Source organism: Panthera pardus, unplaced genomic scaffold (genome assembly GCF_024362965.1).
Source record: "Panthera pardus isolate Hobbes unplaced genomic scaffold, ASM2436296v1 HiC_scaffold_8, whole genome shotgun sequence".
Classification (NCBI taxonomy): Eukaryota; Metazoa; Chordata; class Mammalia; order Carnivora; family Felidae; genus Panthera; species Panthera pardus.
In genome coordinates, this window is record NW_026527013.1 from 39899421 (window position 1) to 39916763 (window position 17343).

At 49.0% G+C, this 17343-nt stretch overlaps 1 long non-coding RNA gene across 1 annotated transcript; it reads right to left on the reverse strand.

Moving 5' to 3' along the window:
• Window positions 1-418: 418 nt before the first annotated feature.
• LOC109254493 (uncharacterized) lies at window positions 419-6457 on the reverse strand. The gene is made up of 4 exons (XR_002074826.2): window positions 6378-6457; window positions 5027-5192; window positions 700-808; window positions 419-575 (listed from the first exon to the last, which is right to left on the reverse strand). It is a non-coding gene; the product is annotated as an uncharacterized LOC109254493 (long non-coding RNA).
• Window positions 6458-17343: the final 10886 nt, after the last annotated feature.

A 17343-nucleotide genomic window follows, 5' to 3' on the forward strand; every position in this document is an offset into this window, starting at 1 on the left:
GTGGACCCATCTCATTAAACAGGATGAAGTATCGTCCAACTCACAATACAAACTACACACAAATTATGCACAGTAGGACCATGTTTGATGGGAAATGAAAAATAATAGGTCTTTGCTCACAGATAGCAGAGAAGCACTGCTTTATAGAAACCATCACTAATAACCCGATTTTAATTGGCCTGCCTCTTCATAGACTGAGTTTCATGATGGTGACAGCTATTTTGCTCACCACCGACCCCAAGATCCACCAATGTCCAGCACAGAGAAGGGGGGTGACAAATACTGTACATATAAATGAATGGGTTGAATTAGGACAGGCAAGGGAATTATGATAGGCAGGGGTGTGGAGAATGTTCAAGGGGGACAGAGGGCTTGAGGCCAACATTTGAAGGTGAGAAACCACTAGCAAACGCAAGCCTGCCTGCACTATTTTTAAAGCCTGGCGACTTCACATTAGGGAATTACTCAAATGTTAATATGGGGCCCAGCCGGACAGATGGAGAATTCCAGAGGAATGGATAGATTCTTTCGATCCTGGGCTGCATTCTGTTTTCCCAATTGTTTCTGGCAGAAGCCTAAAGAAAAATGCAAACCAGATGTACAGGGAAATATTTTCCTGGTCAGAAAGAAAAGACAAAGTGACTTATCCTGCTTTCACATTGCTGCCCCTCCAGCACAGGCTAGATTCCCAAACTTTACCTTGAACTGCTTGAAGACACTCCAGAACCTTCTCCAGCCTCATGTGCTTGGGGTAACCTGGAGGCCGGTGCTGTGGTGGCCACGGTGCTCTCCCTGGGGTCTCTCCAAGCTGGAGAAGCAGATGGAAATCTGATTTCTGCTTCTTGCTGCAGAAGCATGAGCTCTGGGGCTACATAATAAGCCGGGAGCCTAAGCGAAAGAGAGCTAGTGCCAACAGTTTGGGCGGGCTGCAGGGAATTCATCTGCCCCTTGCATCCTCTGGAGACACTGGCTCCTGCTAGAGCCTCCCTGGTCCTCCTCCAGGCCTCAGCCTCCCCGCCACGATGGTTGGTGACCTCGACCCAGAAGAGCCAGCATTTGCCAAGAGCAAGAAAGCAAGCCAAGTGTGCCTTCAGGAGTTCTGACAAACCCTGAAGCGTCCTCAAAGGACCTCCTGGCTGATTAGCCCCTCCTGTGCCCAACCCTATCAACCTGTTTCAGTCTCACAGTCCATTCCCAGGTCCTCTGAGATCCTCGTCTGCAGCCATGTGAGGAGTGGTGCTAAGGGGAGGACGTGCTCCTTCACTGCTTCTCAAAGTGTGGTCCCCAGACCTGCAGCATCAGCATCATCTGGGAACTGGGAAGGATTGCAGATTCTTCTGTGTGTGTATTTTGCTTTTATTTTTTATTTTGGGGGGTGTTTTCTTTTGTTTTTGAGAGAGCATGAGCTGAGGGAGGGATGGGGCAGAGAGCTAGGGGGACAGAGGATCTGAAACAGGCTCGATCTGACAGCAGCAATGAGCCCAATGTGGGGCTTGGACTCACAAACTGCGAGATCATGACCTGAGCCAAATTCGGATGTTCAGCCGCCTGGGCCACCCGGGTGCCCTGATTCTTTCGCTACTTACTACCCACCCCTAGGTTCTCCCACTCAAGTCTCTAAGGAGCCAGGTGTGTGATCCAGCTGAGAAAACTCAAATGTGCTTTCCCAGCTAAGAGAGGCACTGTCGGCCAGCTCTACCCAAAGGATGCAAAGTAGGAGGTGGGCTTGATTTTACCAGATCTTTGCATTTCTCAAGAGAGGCTAGAAATGCGGATTTTTTTTTTCTTCACGTGAAATCTCCCAGTTTTTAAACATTGGTTTTTTTCTAGACATAATGCAAGACTCACCATCCCCGGTGAGGACAACTTCATCCTTCCAGTCGCTTGGACCAAAAGTTATCCTTGATTCAACTTGCCCTTTCTCACTCCCCACCTCCCATCTATTAGGACGTCCCTTTGGCTACACCCTCAGAAGGCACCCAGCACCAGCTACTGCTCCCTGCCTTCACTCACCTACAGCCCCAGACCAAGCCACTGCTCGAGCCACCACGGGACCCAGGCAAACTGCGCAGCCCCCTCCCCATTGCCAACTTTCACCCTGGGTCCATGCATGTGAGTTTCTTTTTTTTTAATATGAAATGTATTGTCAAATTGGTTTCCATACAACACCCAGTGCTCATCCCAACAGATGCCCTCCTCAATGCCCATCACCCACCCTCCGCTCCTTCCCATCCCTCCCCCCCCCCATCAACCCTCAGTTTATTCTCAGTTTTTAAGAGTCTCTTATGGTTTGGCTCCCTTCCTCTCTACCTTTTTTTTTTTTCCCTTCCCCTCCCCCATGGTCTTCTGTTAAGTTTCTTAGGATCCACATAAGAGTGAAAACATATGGTATCTGTCTTTCTCTGTATGACTTATTTCACTTAGCATCACACTCTCCAGTTCCATCCATGTTGCTACAAAAGGCCATATTTCATTCTTTCTCATTGCCACGTAGTACTCCACTGTGTATATAAACCACAATTTCTTTATCCATTCATCAGTTGATGGACATTTAGGCTCTTTCCATAATTTGGCTATTGTTGAGAGTGCTGCATGCATGTGAGTTTCAACAAAGCCGCCAAAGAGCCCTTTTACAAATGTAAGCTAGATCATGTGCCACCTCTGGTCACACCCCACAATGGCAGTTTATTGCACTCATGGTGAAAGCCAAAGTCATCCAAAGCTTTACATGACTTGGTCTTCCTACAGTTCCCTCCTCAACATTACCTCCACTTCCCCTTGCCCAGCCTGTCCAGCTGCAGTGAATGCCGTGTTGTGCTTCCAACAGGCCAGGCAGGCTCCCAACACGGGTCCCTCATGCTGGCGTTCTCAATGCCTGGAACATTCCTCAAAGCTCATCTCTCACCTCCTTCGAGTGTCTATTCAAATGTGTTTCTCAATGAAGCCCATCCCAGCAGCCTTATCAAACATCGCCTCCCTGGCATTCTGAGTACCCATGAGCCAGCTTTATTTATTTTAGCACTTAACCACATAATATACTATGTACATGTATATCTATATGTACTTGACTATTTTCATCCGCTAGAATTTAAGATCCGCAGGAGCAGGAATTTGTCTGATTGATGCATCCCTAGTACCTACAACAGTATCTGGTACACAGTAGGTACTCAGCAAATAGGTGTTAAACAAATAAATGAATGAATAGCAGACTGGATACTGTCACCAAGCAGCTCTGCATTTATAGTTCAGTCGGAATTTCTTCAAGATTTGCTCCAAGCCCAAATCTTGCTTATACTCACGGGAATTTCAGTCCTGCTGCTGGCTGGCCAGAGGGCCATTTAAGGACAGGCAGTATTTCTGGGGTCCATGAATCAAGAGCTACCTCCCTTTCCTGCATAGAGCCCTGTCCTGCCCACATCTAGACAAACACTCCTGCCTTTGCCAAGTTTTTCATCCCGGAACGTGGCTTCTCTGAAGCCTGCACAGTAACTGTCCTCTAAGCCAATGTTTTCAAAAGAGTATTCTTTGCAACAGTGGTCCCATGAGAGTCTCCAAGAAAAATAAGTTCTGGAAATACACACACACACACACACACACACACTTTCTCTCTCCTTAGAGTTCACAATACATGTTAGCATTTTAAAGGCTTCAATCTGGTAGTGCGTTTGTTATCTCTTTATTTGCTCCTGTGTTTCTCAAGTTTGTTAGACCACACAACCCCTTCCCCCAATGAAATACCTATTAATAATACTCCAGGACACAAATGCTCTGAGCAAGCAGTTTCATATTCTTTATCCTCTTGTGGGGCAGGACAGGAGAGTTCAAAGAAAACTATATCCTATTCATTTTTCCAGCCACTTGCTGGAACTTGCAAGGATACTGAGACTTCCTCATGTCCACACTTTCAGGCTAATGATATGTCTCTCTTGCTACTGCTGTCCCCAACTTGTAAAGTGGGGGTGGTGGATTTACCTTCACCTTCATCAGCTATGGTTCTCCCCATTGCAAGTGACAGAAAAACAGACTCAAATAAGTTTAAGCAAAGACAAAGGGAATTCACTGGTATGTATAAGTGGAAAAGTTTAAAGGTATGGCAGCTTCAGGCATGGCTGGATCAAGAGTCCAACCAGGATGTTAGAATGCAATTTCATGCATTTTCCAATTCAGCCTTCAAGACAACATGGCTACCACAGCGCCAGGCACACCTCCTCTCACATTCAAATACAGCTAGATAGAACAAAAACCTTTACTGATAGCCCCCTCTAAAATCCTTAGCTCTTCTCTGATTGGACCTGCATAGAATATGTGACCATCCCTGAACTGTGGCCAAAAGGATAGGATGCACTGATTGGGTTAGGCTGAGGCCTGATATTCCCCTCTTGGAGCTAGCTTAGACTCTACCCAGACAGACAAGTAGGGTTGAGAATTGGTGACAAATGGGTCTCCCACCCCCTGCCAAAAAGTCAGGCATTATGCCAGAAACAGGGAGGATGGACGCTGAGAAGACCATGCTGAGTTGTGTACCACCCAGCCCTTTGCACACACATCCAAACACTAAACACCCTCCAGGAAGTGGTCCCGGATTCCCCAAGCCAGAACTAAGCAACCCTCTTAAGGAACTGATGCATACAAACAAATAGCTGTGGAACACAATAGGAATTTTTCAGGTTCACAAGAGGAAGCAGTAGGAGTACAAAAGATTTGGAGTCAGAAAGGCTTGAATTCACAGTCTGGATGTATAACCTCGGATGAGTTACTTAACCTCCCGCAATTTCAGTTTTGTCATCTCTAAGGATTCGAGTTTTCTAATCATTCACACTCATGGTGGGAAACGTCTATAATAAAATCTAGAGAGCAAACTCCAGTCAGCCATTATCCCAGCTCCCCGTGGTTACGTCTTGCCCGCTGCCCGCCTCTAGACCCCACTGTGTTTTAATCAGCCCCTCACGACAGGGTCAGGTCTCCCCTGGATTTCTCCAGAAACATCCGCTCCGTGGCAGCTTGGGGACACGTGTCCTGGTCTCACCATTCTGTCAGCGGGGAGCTGTTCCTTTGCGGTCTAGCCTGCAGCCCTCCCGTTACACCTGAAGTCAGCTCCCGTGTTCTCAGCCCATGCTGCTCTCACCGAGGTGAGCTTCAAGACCAGAAACTGTTTCCGGCAGCTGCCAGGGCTCACATGAAGCACACAAGCTCTGGGGATAAAACAAAAGTCAATACAAGTATTCAGCTTCAGGCCATACAAAAGCCCTCCTGACTTGAGATGACAATGGAAGAAAGCAGGTCCAGGCACCGAGCATGCATCTTTTTTTTTTTTTTTCCATTAGGAGACAGCCAATCACACTGAGAGGAGGGTGACAAAGCTCTCTCTCCTTGTGGCAGAGATAAACTGTGGAGATGGAGAGGAGACATGAAAAGCAGAAAGATACGTGAAGGTAAACACGGACCAATCCGGTCAGCCGTGGGGCTTCTATTTTATGAGAGGGATTCAGGGACTAGTGCTCCAGGAGACAGTGATAAACTTGGAGCATTAAGGCAAGTGGACACAGTCTGGAGTTCTCACGAGGGCTCAGATGTACTCCCACTCATTTATTCCTTCATTCCCTAGTCTAATACGGATTAAGCATGTAACCTGTGCTCAGTGCGTCCGGCTCAGACCGACACAAAATGCCCCGGGCCCCGCCCTTGCTGAACTCAATCCAGAGGCAAAGACAGGTGATAAACACGCAAACCCTTCAAATAAATACGCAGCTACAAACTGGAACAAACACTAAAATGAAACGCACCCAAGCAGTAAGGGAGAGTACCGGGTGAGCCGTGCTTGCTTGCTGCGGTCAGAGAAGGCACTTATCGACCCAAACGGGGAGAAAGAAGAAGAAGCCCACAGATGCCAAGAAGGAAAGACCCGTGTTCAAGGGCAGAAAGCAGCCAGTGGGGCTGGAGCTTACTCAACACGTGATGGGGACAAAAGCGTGTGGTGCAATCAGAGGAGGAGGGAGAGACCGAATCACATAGGGACACCTGGGTCCTGATAGCACTTAGATCTTAGCTGAAGGGCAAAGCCTCTTTTCTAAGCCACCACGGTCCACTGGGATCCTATTCATGGCACCTGCATACGTTTGAGAAATGCAATTTGCATGACGCCTCACTTATTTGAATAACAGAGAGCACCCACAAGAGTAGGGGGGCCCTTACAGTAATCTGAGCTCTCTCAGGGGGGCTGGAGCCCACAAACCAGGAAAGCCCCTGACTTGGATCATATCAAGAGACAACCCAGGGACCTCAAATAATCTCTGCCTAGGGAGGAATAAGGAGACACAGATAAAACAGGATAATGAGAAGCGTCCATGGGAGCCCCTGAATAAACAGCTCTCTCCCACCTTCAAGCTGTCACCCAGGTCACTCAGGTGTAAGTGCCATACTCAGACAGACTCAAGCCTCAGCATCACCCGGGAGCTTGTCAGAAATGCAGCCCGTATCGGTTTCCTATTGCTGCTGTAACAGCTGACCACACACTTAGTAACTCAAAACAACGCGGAAGTATGACCTCACAGTTGCTGAGGGCAGAAGTCTGAAACAGGTCTCCTGGGACTAGAAGCAAGATGTTGGCAGGGCTATGTCACCCTGGAGGCTCTAGAGGAAGGTCCTTTTTCTTGCTTGCTCCAGCTTCTAGAAGGCACCTGCATTCCTTGCCTCAAAGCTCCCCAGTTCCCTTTTCAAGGCCAGCAGAAGCAGCTGGTTCTGTCTCACATTGCATCCGTCAGACCTGCCCTGGGCCCACCTGGATGGGCCAGGATCATCTCCCATCTCCAGGTCAGCTGACTAGCAGCCTTTATCCTCCTCAGCCTATCACCCACCACAGTCAGAGGTTCCGGGGATTAGGACGTGGACGTTCTGGGGGCCCATCATCTGCCCAACCCATCGATGCCAGACAGACTGAAGCAGAATGGACATTTTAACAAGACCAGCAGGTGGCTCAGGGGCACATTCCAATTTGGGAAGCCCTGGCCTGGTGGCCCTGCCAGTGTAGACATCTCTCAGACCAGGCACAGGATGCCAGATGAGCGGGTTCAATCAGGCCACGAGGACCGCTCTTCTTGGCTCAGCGGCCACAGCTGCAAACATTCCCTCTGTCTCCACACGACCTCGAGCCCCTCATGGGCCTTTTGTCCGGAGACCTGGGCTCGAAGACAACCTCTTATAGGTGGTCTGAGCATTTCGCAATGTTCCCCAAGGGGGAGCAAACAGGAGGAGACTTGCACACAGCGTGAGGGAGGAACAGAATTTGCTCACCACCCCCACTGCAGGCCCAAGAATGGCCAGTCATGGGAAAAGGTCAGCAAAGCTTGCTTCGCGCCAAGCGAATTGTGATTCTCTACAATTAGGAACTGTAATTAGACGGGGGGAGCCTTGCAGGTTTCACAGATGAGATAACAGGCTCAGGTTGTGATTTGCTCAAGGTCACAGAGGGAAGCAGTGGAGAAGTTTGCAGAACAGGGAGCTAGGGACAGCGGCGTGAGGCTACACACCCTGCTGTTTCTAACTGGCTATTAACCCGGGGACTGTGCCTCAACTGAAGGTCACCTGTCACAGGAAGGAGAGAGTAGAGATTAAGACCACCATACCTCTGGCTCCATCTGTTCTGAGGGAAAGCTGATCCTAACGACTGCCTGGACTCAGCCTGATCTGGCGGGTTCCTCACGCAGCCAGCCACACCTAGAATTTTCCAAGCATTCAGTGAAGCCCCAGAAGGATAGGTCCCCAGGCATCACTGCCTGGATCTCAGCAGGGGGGATGAAGCACAAGCCCTCTGGGGAAGGATGACCCAGGGCATTTCCTGCCTGGAGCAGACCCATCACAGCCCGGCAGGTGCCCATAACCAGCAGCCAGTGCACAGTGTGCTGCCTGAGCCCCACACAGGTGCCAGCACCTGGAAATCTCTTCGGGATGCCCACTTCCAGGCAGAGCCTTTCCTCTGCTTGTCCCAGAGCCCCCCCAAGGAGCTGACATTTGGAAGCTTCCCTCCACACCCCAGCAATGCTCAGCTTCCCTGCACTGCTAAAAAACATCTGGCTGGCTTGGCACCTAAGCCGGGTAAAAATAGCGTGCCATCTTGTGAGTGGGCACCACGCCATCTCAGCAGATGGAGACCAGTGCCGGCAGCCAAGAGACCGCTGAACGGTATGGAAGGCATTTGCAAAGGGCAAGATTCACAGCTGGAGGGGTCACGAGATTGAATGCCAGGACCTGAGGTGAGGGGGCAGAAGTTAAACAAGAGGGCCACAGAAAGGGGCAGGACCTCTCTGCCTTTCACGGGAAGGACAGGGCAGTAGAAGACAGCACTTGGACACTGGAAGGGGCAATGGTGAAGATCTGGTCTTGGAACCAGATGGACCCGTGCTTGATCCTACCATCACCTTTACTAGCTGTGTGACCCGGAGCCAGCATTTAACCTCTCTGGGCCTCAGTGTAAACCCACACTGCAGGGTTCTGATAGGCTATTCCGTCCCTCTTACATTCAGTAAGTATATTATTGAATGTCAGGCACTGTGCTTGGTGTGGGACATGGCAGTGAGCACACAGCACTGAGGTCTCTTGTAGGAGACACACGTGAATTAAAAAGTGGCACGAATAAAGTAAAATGTCAACTGAGGTAAGTGCCTCAATGGGAGGGTCTGTGGTATAATTAGACCATGTAATTGAGGGGTTGGGAAGCAGAGGCGCCCAAGTCGAGGAAAGCGTCCCCCAGGAAGGACAGTTAAGATCTGTAAGGTGAGTAGGGAAATAAATAGGGAAAAATGAGAGAAGGTACCCTAAGCTCTTAGCACCGTGCCTGGGACCTGATAACCACCAGCAAGCGGAACTGATTATTAATGACTACTTACTGGAAATAAAATTGTAGCAATAGCAATCTATTGGATCCAGGATCAGAACACAGGGCTGCGGACCTCAGGACCATGAGCAGTCATTTCCAAAGCAAGAGTCTCACCTCTTGTCTCCACCCAGAGGAGAGAGGCCAGTGGACTTAAAAAATAAAAAACTGGGGGGGCGGGCACCTGGGTGGCTCAGTCGGTTGAGCATCTGATTGGGGCTCAGGTCATGATCTCGCAGTTTGTGAGTTCAAGCCCCGCGTCGGGGCTCTGTGCTGACAGCTCAGAGCCTGGAGCTTGCTTCGGATTCTGTGTCTCCCTCTCTCTCTGTTCCTCCCCTGCTCCCACGCTGTCTCTCTCTCTCTCTCAAAAATAAATAAAGGTAAAAAAAAAATTTTTTTTAATTCCTTTCTCGTCTGCTAGGAGAGTCAGTCTCTGTAGCTTGCAACCACTAATGCTTACAGACACGCAGAATCCCAATATTTAAAAGGAATAAAAGTGGATATGGTCTGCTGAGACGTAGAAGAGTGGACAGGGGCTTCTCCCTCTCACACCACACCTGTCGGTGGTTTCTTCTCTCAAAACTGCCGCAGGAGCCCGGGAGAGCTTGGCTGGAAACTCCTGATCTCACCCCATCCCTTTGTTACAAATAAGGAGAGCAAGGCAGGAGGGGTCCTCTGACTTGCCAAGTGAGAGTGGAAAACTCAGGCCTCCAACCTCCTGGGGCAGCACCCTTCCTGCCCAGCTCCCCCCGAGCCCCGCACCCCCCGCAGCGGCAGGCCCGCCAGAATCGAAGAGGCAAGGAGACCACAGGGCCAGGTAGAGATCAGGTGCATCTCTGCTACTTGAAGTCACAGAAAACAGCAACCACACGATGGTCTGGGAGGGCTCCACCCCAGGCAGCCGGCTCATTGCTCATCCCTGCTCTTTATTTCCTTGGCTGCCAGCGGGTCCGTGCAGGCACACCTTCACCACGACACCCTCAAGTCATGATGACAGACGTGTGTCACCAAGGCCCTCTGCCATATTCCCACAGTGCACCTCCCTGACTGGTCCCCAGTCCTACAAGACGCTCTGCAGAAAATGAGTTGCACGGGGGCGGCTGGATGGTTCGGTCGCTTAAGCATCAGGCTCTGGATTTTGGCTCAGACCATGATCTCACAATTCGTGAGTTCAAGCCCTGCATTGGGCTCTGTGCTGACAGCACGGGGCCTGCTTGGGATTCTCTCTCTCCCCCTCTCTGCCCCTTCCCCACTTGCACTCTCTGTCTCTCTCTCTGTCTCTGCCAAAATACATAAACTTAAAAAAAAAAATGAGTTGCAAGAACAAATGCCCCCTTTTCTAGACCCGACGGCACATTTTCTTACTTTCCCACACGTTACTATGAAATGAGAGGTGGTGTAGTGAAATGGTTATGAGTATGTACTCCGGCATGCCTGGGTCTGATGACCGGCTCTGGCCCTTCCTAGCTGTGTGACCTTGGGCAAGTTACTCAACCATTCTGGGTCTCAGCTTTCCCATTTGTAGATTGGCAATGAAATAAAAGATCCAACCATGTTAGTTCACATTCTGCAAGAGGCAGACTCCACCATGAGACGAGATGTGTTGGACGTGTCCTGGGAGAAACACCTGTGCGAGAATACAGGAGTGAAGCTGGAGGAGGCTGGGGACTGTGTGAGGCCTTGGGGAACACCTGTTCCTGCCACAAAAGAGGAGAAACAAAAGTCTTAGACTGCCATGCAGTTCCAAGAAAGTTTGGGCAAATTTTTGAGGAGTTCTTGAGTTCAAGTTAGCTGTCAGACGAGTCCCAGGTCTCCCAGGATGGGGTCTACCTCGGTATCCCTGACATGCTCAGTCACTGGCCTCTGCCCCAGGCCGTGCGAGGTGTGTTCAGAGTGCACCCCTGGGGCCCGAGGTCAATCACGCTCCCTGGAGTACTCCCTCTGGGATTCTTCAGCCCCTCCCAGCCGCACACCTACCTCAAAAGGTAGGACTGAGTCAATTTAGGTAAAAGCTCTTAAAAACATGCCTGGTCCATCTTAAGTACTCTGTACAGACTGCGTTAAAACAAACAAGGTTGAAATGACGATGCTTCCGAAAATCAATTCGCACACCCCATGTGATAGTTTTCCTTTTTTGTTCTGATTCCTGAAAATGCTGTTATTAAAATGCTGATACACCTTACAATCAGTGCATCATGGCATTGAAGAAATACATTTGGAAAACTGCAAATTATATACTGGAGATGTGCACTCGTGTACTAAAGATTCTGATAAGTCCTGCAACAGACATGCCTACTTCACTTGGTTCAACTCCCAGGTGTCCAAACTTCTTTGCACACAGATCTCTGATTTGTATCCACTTCCAATAGATTCCTTTTCTCTTTACTTAAAGCGGTTGGTTTCATTTGATTGCCTCCGAGTCCCAGCCGATACAGAGACAATCTCAGTATATCAAAGTAACATGGAAGGGCTTTGGTTGAAGGTGAGGTGGGGCTGGGGCTAGGATTCATGGAATACAGTTGTGGCAAATGCTGTTTCAGATGACGCTCAGGAATTAGGTTCAGAAGAAACAGACCTTCGGGTAGACAGGAAGATGGGAGAGGAAGGAGGAATGTTTCTTGACACACCCAGGTCACCCCACCCCACCAGGTCCCTGGAGGACATCTTTGGAAAACCCCCATCCAACCCAACCCTTTCATGGAGATCTGCCCAACCAGCCTCTGGGCGGAAGCAGGGCACCCGTCTCCATCCGGGCTCCTGAAGGGCATAAAAGCACCATGGAAAAAGAACTTCTGGCCACCGTGACCCGAGTTGGGGGGCCAGGAAATGGGGATGCCCCCTCCATTTCTCACTTACCACTGGTTTAATGTCTGCTCTGTGCCAGTCAGTGTGCTTGGAGGTGCAGACTCAGCTATGACAGGTGCAGCTTGCTTACGGGGGCCACCTTTTATGTGCCATCTCAGACCCTGGCCACCCACCTCTTTGTCCTGTCCAGAGCTGTGGCAACAAGCGGTGCCTTGCTTCAGCTGCACTGGGTATCTCTTGGTTTCTGTAGACCTTCTCTGCTGTGTGACAGGTGCCCCCAGGATCCTGCTCTGCCGTGTGGCCCCTGGCAGACATTTAAGTGCAAACATTGAAAAGAAGCCCTAACCAAGTCAGGAACAAATGCTCCCCTCTTTTGTGTCTTGGGTGGGGGGGATGGTGCTGTTGTGTGCTCCACACTGCTTCTCAGAGGGTCCCATGCGCACAGCATCACCGCAGTCAGGATTGACCTGCCTGGCTTGCCTGTTGGTCTCCCAAGTGTCCCCACACCCTTTCCGAAGAATCACTTCTTCAAAATAAACTATCTGCACATAACTCTTTTCTTATCATCTGCGTTTTAGGAGAACCACGGTAGGACTTTTTTCTTAATATTGTTTTGCATGTTTAGCAATTAAAATAGTATATACTTACAAAAATTTTGTTTATTTTGAGAGAGAGAGAGCGAGAGAGCAAGCATTGGGTAGGAGCAGAGAGAGAGAGGAAAGAGAGAATCCCAAGCAGGCTCTAAACTGTCAGTGCAGAGCCTGATACGGGGCTCAAACCCATGAATCGTGAAATCATGACATGAGCTGAAACCAAGAGTCGGATACTTAACCTACTGAGCCACCCAGGTGCCCCTGATAGTATGTCCTTCCAATAATTCCTTTGACCATCAGAGCAACCGAGAGTAGAAGAGGAAAAATGGAGCTCAGACAGGTCAGTTGACTTTCTAAATGTCACACAGCTAGAAAACAGCAAGAAAACAGCTAGAAAACAGCTAGAAAACAGCAAGACTCCCATATCTCAGCCCAAATTGCTGTCAATAGAAGTGTCTGTTCAGGGTCTGAGCACCTCAACCCAGCCTCAAAGGTAAACCCTTTGAATTCCCTTAGGCTGGATTTTGAAGAACATTTGTGAATTAGCTAGAGGGAGATGGGCCAGACAGAGCGTGGGGACAAGATTTTGGACTGAGGGAACAGCAGGAGCAGAAGCCCAGAAGTGGGAGCCATTTATCAGGGTTTCCTCTGGGAACTGTAGGGAACATGGCTTGGAAGAAACACAAGGCCAAGGAGGCATGTGGGGTATTGGTGAGAATTGCATGAAAGATCACATGGACCTCGTAGACTAAGAATTCCGACTGCTGGTTGATGAACACAGGACGCCATGGGGTGGTGGTGTAGGGAGAGGACGTAAGGCTTGCAGGAGAGAACTTCAGATCTGTGGGGTTTGCCCAGAATCAGCTGGTGCCTATCCAGAGCCTCCCCGCCTGGCACCCTGGGACAGATTGTTTCCCTGAGGGCTCAGGGCTCCGTTCCTGACCAAGCTGCCCCTTGCATTGTTCTTGACTGTGTAAAAGAAAATGAAATGAGACGACCTGTTCTTTTTCTCTGGGAAGAGGTGCATCTCTCATGTGTAACTAATCAGGGCCAGTGGGGGGCTAGAAAAGAAGGGAGGGCACTCAGAGAAACCCAGACTCAGCAGTCTGTCAGAAGGCCACCTCAGCCCTCCTCAGCCGCTTCAAGCTGTGGTCAGCCCAGTTAACCACTGACGACCTCAGGCCTCGTCGGCACTGGGGATGAAGGACCACGGTTAACAAGTGACCTCACATGCCCATGTGTACACGGAAACGCCCGCAGAAACCAGTCTCTCGGCGGGCAGACGCCTCCTTCCTTGCTGGGGCAGCACGGACCAGCGGGAGCTCTCTCAACAGAGAGGTTTACGGGGTGTATCCAGAACTTCAACAACGCTCTAACATTGCTGCCATGTCCCTTCCAGGAACTTGTCCTAAGTAAAGAGTCAGACAAATGTAGCAGATGCTTGTTCCAGCCTCATTTGTAGGAAGAGAAAATGAAGATCAACCTCGATGTCCAGCAGTTGGGGCTAGAGTAAATTATAGCATGTCCATTCAATAGAAAATAATGTAGTCATTGAACAAATAGGAAGTATGTGGTAGATTGCAGAAATAGCCACAATCATTCTCCTTTCTCTGTGCTTGCCCTTTGCAACACGACTCTGCAGCAACTCCCATCCCAGGAATGGGGTCTCTTTCGCACCCTCCTGGCCACGTGACTCACTCTGGTCGACAGAATACAGAGAAAGGAGACAATGTGCCTATTCTGAGCTTAAGTCTTTAGAGACCTTAAGCTCTCCTGCCCTCTTGCTTGCCCTCTCTCTCTCTCTCTCTCTCTCTCTCTCTCTCTCATTCTCTCCCTCTCCCTCAGTCCCTCCTCTCTGTTGGGAAAACAGCCGTCATGTGACCTGCCCAAGCATGTGCCCCTTATGGGACTTGGCCAGCACACCAGTATATCTGCCGTGCCCCCACTCCTGTGGGTAAGGAATGGGGTCTTTGCCTGTGGTACAAGAGGGGTGTATGTAGTACATCACCCTGCATTGGCTACCGGAAGGGTCCCGTGGCCATGGGAGACTGACACACAGTACAGACACTGATCTTGTGCATCTCTTCTATATGCGAATTAAAACACATATGTTTTTTATTTTGTTGTTGTTATTTATTTGAGAGACACAGAGAGAGAGTGCCCGTGCGAGCAGGGAAGGGGCAGAGAGAGAGAAAGAGAGAATTCCAAGTAGGCTCTGCACTGCCAGTAGCTCACAAACCATCAGATCACGACCTGAGCCAAAACCAAGAGTCAGATGCTTAACCGACTGAGCCACCCAGGCTCCCCAAAACCCACATGTTTTTTATTTTTATTTATTTTATTTTATTTTATTTTATTTTTTAATTTTTTTAACGTTTATTTATTTTTGAGACAGAGAGAGACAGAGCATGAATGGGGGAGGGTCAGAGAGAGAGAGACACACACACAGAATCTGAAACAGGCTCCAGGCTCCGAGCTGTCAGCACAGAGCCCGACGCGGGGCTTGAACTCACGTACCGCAAGATCATGACCTGAGCCGAAGTCGGACGCTTCACCGACTGAGCCACCCAGGTGTCCCATGTTTTTTAAAACACATATGTATGTTGTTCTAACCAACACCTTGTATGTTGAGTCCCCCCTCGTGACTCTGAACCTCTAGCAGGTGCAGGGGGCCAGGCCTGAGTTCTCTTCTGGTGGTTGGCATTGCTATGATCTTTGCTGTCCTCACCATCCGAATCTTTACTTGGGACAGGTAGCTGTGTCTTCCTACTCAGTATTCTCTCTCCATGTCTCAGAATCCTGCCACCACCACGTGCACAAGCTCAAGCCAGCTGTTGGAGGATGAGAGGCCACATGGGGGGAGCCCAGTTGTATCAACTGACCCCATCCCTAGACCAGCCTCCAACCAGCTGACCCTCCGACACGTGTGAGGCTGGCCAACTTCCACAGAACCGCCGGCAGCCATAGCTGATCGCAGACACATCAGTGCACCCGGCCAAGACCTGAAAACCATCTACCTGGTCTGATGACTTATAAGCAATAATAGTAAACATTAATTTTTATTTTTATTTATGTATAAAAACTTTTTTAACGTTTATTTATTTTTGAGAGAGACAGAGACAGCGCGAGAGCAGGGGAGGGGCGGAGGGAGGGGGAAACACAGAATCCAAAGCAGGCTCCAGGCCCTGAGCTGTCAACACAGAGCCCAACGCAAGGCTCGAACTCACAAGCCTCAAGATCATGACCTGAGCCGACGACAGACACGTAACCGACTGAGCCACCCAGGAGCCCCCATAAATACTAATTTTTAAAATCCAGCTGTTCTCAAAGTGTGGTCTGGGGACTACAGAAGGTCCCTGACCCTATTAAAGTCTCTACAAGGTCAAACCTCATTTTGTAATACTGTGAAGACGATACTTGCCTTTTTGCTCTGACTCAGGAGCGTACAATGGAGTTTTTCAGAAGTCACATGGCATGTAATGACATCATTACCATGATGGTTAGTGGAATATTTGCTTGCGTTTTCTTGCCTTAAAAATTTTGTTTTCAGGCTTGCCTGGGTGGCTCAGTCGGTTAAGCGTCCGACTTCGCCTCAGGTCATGATCTCACTGTTCTTGGGTTTGAGCCCCGCATCGGGCTCTGTGACGACAGCTCAGAGCCTGGAGCCTGCTTAGATTCTGTGTCTCCTTCTCTCGCTGCCCCTCCCCTGCTCATGCTTTGTCTCTCTCTGTCTCTCAAAAATAAATAAATGCCAAAAAAATTTTTTTAATAAAGAAATATTTTGTTTTCATTTCCAATATAGTGAATATTGATAGCTATAGCTGGCATAAGCGGAAGTTCTTTGAGGTATTTAATGATTTTAAAAGTGTAAAAATGTCTGGAAACCAAAAGTATGTGAGGACCACTGTGTTAAACCACGAGGTTTGAGGCTAAGTTATTAAGCAGGAGTACATATTTGATACAGAGTAGAGGCATGTGATCAACATGGAATGAGGTTTATATCATTGGGTCTTTGAAAACACTGCAAGGGTGCCTCTTTTGTTTGAAAGCTTTCATACAAAAATATGCATATAACCAAAATGTTCATGGTGATCATCTTTTCTATAATTATCCATATTTTCTCATTTTTTGTAAGAAATTTATTGCTCATGTAAGAAAAAACAGCCTTAAAAACAAAACATGTGGGGATGCCTGAGTGGCTCAGTCGGTTAAGGGTCCAACTCTGGCTCAGGTCATGATCTCATGGTCCGTGGGTTCAAGCCCCATGTCGCGCTCTGGGCTGACAGCTCAGAGCCTGGAGCCTCCTTCGGATTCTGTCTCCCTCTCTCTCTGCCCTTCCCTTCCTTGCGCTCTGACTCTCTGTCTCTCAAAAAGAAATAAACATTAAAATAAAATAAAAACAACCACATATGAACAAACAAACAAAAAGACCCCAGACTCTTAAATCCAGAGGAAAAACTGGAGGTTCCCTGAGGGGGAGGGGCTGGGGGCTGGAGGAAAAAGATAAAGAGGATTAAGAGGTACAAACCTCCAGGTGTGAAATAAGTAAGTCACAGAGATGACAAGTAACAGCATAGGGAATATGGTCAATAATGTTGTAATAACACTGCATGGTGACAGATGGGGACTGCACTTAGCATGGTGAGCGCTGAGTAATGGATAGAATTGTCGAATCAATACGTTGTACACCTGAAACTAATATCACATTGTATGTCACACATACCTCAGTAATTAAAAAGAAAGTTAGCTTGTCCAAATAGTCTTTGTGTCGCTGTTGAGACATAGTAGACATACAGCATTATATTAGCTGTAGGTGTATAACCTAGCGATTACATATCTGTACGTGCCTATGGTCTCTAGAAAGAAAAGACAGCACACTCTCTCTTTCACTATGACCACGGCCCCTCCCATGGCAGGGTTTCGGTGGACGGACTTGGGCGAGTTAGAGGACTGCCTTCTGCCACCCTTTTCACACCCATCCAGAGAATTGAGCAAAGGGACCCGGAGTTGCCACGTCTCCAACTTCCAGGGGCAGTCCGGTCAGACTTGTCTTGCTGCCCACTTTTCCAATAACAA